Here is a 4,293-nt window from a genome sequence, read left to right on the forward strand (position 1 = left end):
ACTTACTCCTATCATCATGAAGCAGAGGTGGCAAAAGTACACACATCCTTTACTCAAGTAGAAGTACAGATACTCATTTTTTAAAAGACTCCAGTAAAAGTAGAAGTAGTGACTACACTCTTTTACTCAAGTTAAAGTAAAGAAGTTTGGGCTCTGACATGTATTTAAGTAAAAAGTCACCGTTACTACTACCTGTTTAGTGTCATGCTGGTAACTGGACGTCATGTTTATATATATATATATATATATATATATATATATATATATATATATATATATATATATATATTATGTGTGTGTGTGTGTGTTTGTGTGTGTGTGTGTGTGTGTGTGTGTGTGTGTGTGTGTGATGTACTGATGTAGGTGAGGTAGGGATGTACTGATGTAGGTGAGGTAGGGTGGAGTCAGCGTTCACATTCATCCCAAAGGTGTTCAGTAGGGATGAGATCAGAAAAAATTTTTGGAAAATACAATATATACCAAGTGTATCGCCAAGGCCATATCCCAAACTGTAGGGAGATTCCAGCTCTGTCCTTGAAAACAACTCAAAATTATTGTGATGTTTTACAAATGACAAAATTAATGTTAATTAAATTAAGCACTTCGTGTTTTTTGGGTTGACACCAGGGGCAGTTCTAGGGTTTCATCTTTAGGGGTTTTAGCCCTCAGTGAGAATAATTTCACTGCTTTTGGTTGCCGTCTTTGTGTCTTTCCGCCGATTAACGTTATAGATAAACGCCTCCAGCTCTGACTGCGTGTGCACGCTGCGCGTACCTGTGCTTCTCCGTTCAAATAAAGCAGACAGCTGAAGATGCACTTTTGAAAGACTACAACACACTCGTGTAAAATTAAGTAAAAAATAAATCGCTCTTGGATCAAACTGATAAATAATTTTCTTTCCATCGACGACATGTCCTGCATTTTAATGTAATTTTTATTGTTTATTTTTGAAAGTAAAAATTATCCTTATAGTTTTAGGGTGGCTGAGTTTACAGACAGGGGGCTGAAGCCACCCTAAAAAAGGGCTAGAACCGCCCCTGGTTGACACAATTCGCAACGCTTTTTTTTGTATTAAATTGTTTTATTGCACATTGACTTGTGTTGTTTTGTGTTGGTAAATTGCTGTCAAACAAAGAATAACTAATAAATCTGCAAAAATTTATCAAATTCATACATTAAATAAATGTAGTTCTTAAAGTTCTTACTCATTTCATTGCACATGGGTGTTCCAAGTGTTGGACAGTGTGTCGTCTCTTTATCTTTACAGATACATCAGTAAAGGAGAAAATAAACAGAAATGATACTAAATATAACTAAAGTGAAATATTCAACATTTAATACATATGTAGACATAATTCTGGTTAAAGTGTTGATCTGGAATTAGCAGGTTATCAGAGTAAAACTGTTTACCTTTAAATTGCAGACGTGTTCCAGATGTGAACGTCACTGCACTTCCTTCCATTTCTCCACAGAAATATTCTCCTTCATCATCTTCTCTTGTTTTTTTAATATTGAGATCAAATGTATTGTCATTTACACTAATACTGAAACGAGCATCATTAAATCCTTCACTAAATCTGTAGCCCAATTCGTTCGTGTATGGTTTTGCAAAATGCTGAGGTAATTTTCCTGAAATCTGTCTGTACCAAACTACATTCTCTTTCTTTGTGTCACTGCTAATGCTACACTTCATAGTTACATCTTCTCCATTCTTTACTGTTATCACGTCAATCTCCTTGATGTCAGAAGTTTTCACTGTAAAAATGTTTAATATTTAATGTCAGTAAATGAGTTAAATATAAAATATTATAGTTTTACATTAAAGTGTCAGAAAGTTACTCACCAGCTGTGAAGAGAGAAAAAAGAGCACAAAGAGCGACAAAGAGTCTGATCATCGTTCCTGTTCACACCAAGTGATCTAATGAACTTGTGTGTTCAGTACAAAACCAGGTCCAGACTCACACCTGATTGGATGTTTTGAAGCTGTGGACTGATTTGATTGGTCCATTAGCTGTAATGAGGTGTGAAGCTCACAGTGAATTCTTGTCTATTCTGATGGTGTGACGAGTCACATGACTTTACAGATATGATACACTGGAGCTTTATCAGTCCTGTGTGCTGAAATCTCTCTGATAAAAGAAGTTTAATGAAGAGCAAAAAAGTTATTTTCTAAATAAGTTTATCTTTTACTTTGAATCAAACTTAAGAACGCAACTTTACATAAGAGCTTCCAGTTTAAGCTTAAGCTCCAGTTCCCAGTGACAAGCATTTAAAAACACACCGCTGATACGTGTTAATAGCATTTTGTTTTCTTTGAAGTAAACACTAATAATAACATAAAACATGTCCTTGTCATCTGAACCCATAGGTTCTTAACAAAGTCATGAGGATGTAGCCTGGACTTTTGCCATGTGCCTTTTGTTTACATTTTGTGTTCATGCATCTGCCCCATTCTTGTCTATTCCTTCCCACCTCAGCACACCTGTTCCTTATGTGTCTAACTGTCTTTCTTATTTATTTGTGCTGTGTTGCCTTTGGCAGGGCAGAATCTTTGTTTAATTTTATTTATGAAGACACCCCTGTTCTCTGACAGAAGGTTTTTTTTTTTTTTTTCGCTGGACATCACGCATCTGTTCTGGTGGAGGACGCCACCTCATTTCCTTTTTTCCCATGGAGGAAGCCGCCTCACTTCCTTTCTGCTGAGGATGTTGCAGGCCCGTATGTTTGCCCTTTTTTGTTGTTTATTGTTGGATCTGGTTGCGGCTTGCCGGGGTTGCCGCTTGGTGCTTCTACTCGGCTGTGGATGTTGCTCGGCGCTTCCCTTGTCTATTCCTTTCTGCCGCAGTACACCTGTCTCTTATGTGTCTAATTGTCTTCCTTATATATTCATGCCTTATTCTGAATCGTCTTTATTTTATCTCTGTAATATATTTGTGGAACGGTAATATTGGTAATATATTCCACAGCACTGGTATAGAAATGTACAGCACAGTAACAGTAGTGTAATCCAAATCATTGAAACAGTAATATTCTACACAGTACAGGAACAGTAATATTATCCACAGCACAAGAAGAAATAATTCACAGCACTGGAACACTAAAATTAAAAACAGTATAAAATCTGAGAAGCAAAGTCTTAAAACTGTCCAGGTCGACTGTTCATCAAACAGCAGCAGCAAAGGAGATGCAGGAGCCTGACAGGGCTTATTGTACTGGAGACTTCAACAAACCCAAAGTCAGAACTCCAAAATACTTCCACACGTCACATGTAGAACATGTGGGGATGATGTTTTATATATATATATATATATATTGTACATTTACTGCATTTGGGAGATGCCTAGAGCACACAGACAAACAATTAAAAATATGCTAGTTTAATGATTTTAGGAAGATGTAGGCCTTTACCTGTCATTTAACCAGTTTTGACATTTAAGGGAAGGTCATTTTACTGGCTAGGTGCCAGGAGAAGAGTTCTGATGGTTAACTACCTTGTACTCCGAGATATGGTTGGACCAATCGTGCAGTGCTAAAGGTCAGAGAGAGCATGGTGCAGTGTGAGGAGGGATAAGAGCTCTGAGGTAAAATAGTTCTCATCCATTTTTGGCTTTGTTGGTAAGAATCAGTGTTTTAAACCTAATGCTTGAGCTACTGGAAGCCAGTGAGGGAGCACAGCAATGGGGTGGTGTATGAGAACTTTGGAAGGTTGAAAAATCCAAAGATCCTTTCAAAGGTCAAGTTGTGCTTAGATGTAAACCTGCCATCAGAGGGTTTCAGAGACTGAACAAGCACCTGAGTGGCTTAAAAAATATGGATAAAATTTGGATAAAAAATGGCTGATATCCTTCTGATGTTGTGAAAGAGAAATCAACATGAACATGTAAAACTGGCAATGTGTGAAGAACAGGACATTTCCTTATTCATGGTTACTCCAAAGTTGAGTGCAATGGATAAAGGGGATATCAGGATATCATCCAGGGAGAGCACAAGATCCTGACATGGGGATCAATCACCTGGGATAAACAGCAGTTTGGTTTTACTGGGATTGAGTTTCAGTTGATTAGCTGTCATTCATGATGATATGTCAGAAGATGATATGTAAGTGAAGAAAAGTCAGGGTGGGGTGGGAGGGAGTGGATGAGGACAAATGACAGCTTGTGTGATCTAGCACCATGTAATGTTTCAGTGACAGACGTTAAACTCAACAACTAGAAAGGCAGCCATGTTCATAGTAAATTGTTTTCTTCTGGAATGCCTACAAATCCCAACCCTGCCCTTTCTTCCAATCAGATG

The 4,293-nt window shown here is 37.6% G+C and overlaps 1 long non-coding RNA gene across 1 annotated transcript; it reads right to left on the reverse strand.

Annotated features, from left to right (window-relative positions):
* Positions 1 to 1,199: 1,199 nt before the first annotated feature.
* On the reverse strand, positions 1,200 to 2,246 carry LOC113656588. Its single transcript, XR_007138064.1, has 3 exons — positions 1,844 to 2,246; positions 1,411 to 1,755; positions 1,200 to 1,259 (listed from the first exon to the last, which is right to left on the reverse strand). It is a non-coding gene; the product is annotated as an uncharacterized LOC113656588 (long non-coding RNA).
* Between the last annotated feature and the right edge of the window lie 2,047 nt (positions 2,247 to 4,293).

Source organism: Tachysurus fulvidraco, chromosome 16, assembly GCF_022655615.1.
Source record: "Tachysurus fulvidraco isolate hzauxx_2018 chromosome 16, HZAU_PFXX_2.0, whole genome shotgun sequence".
Classification (NCBI taxonomy): domain Eukaryota; kingdom Metazoa; phylum Chordata; class Actinopteri; order Siluriformes; family Bagridae; genus Tachysurus; species Tachysurus fulvidraco.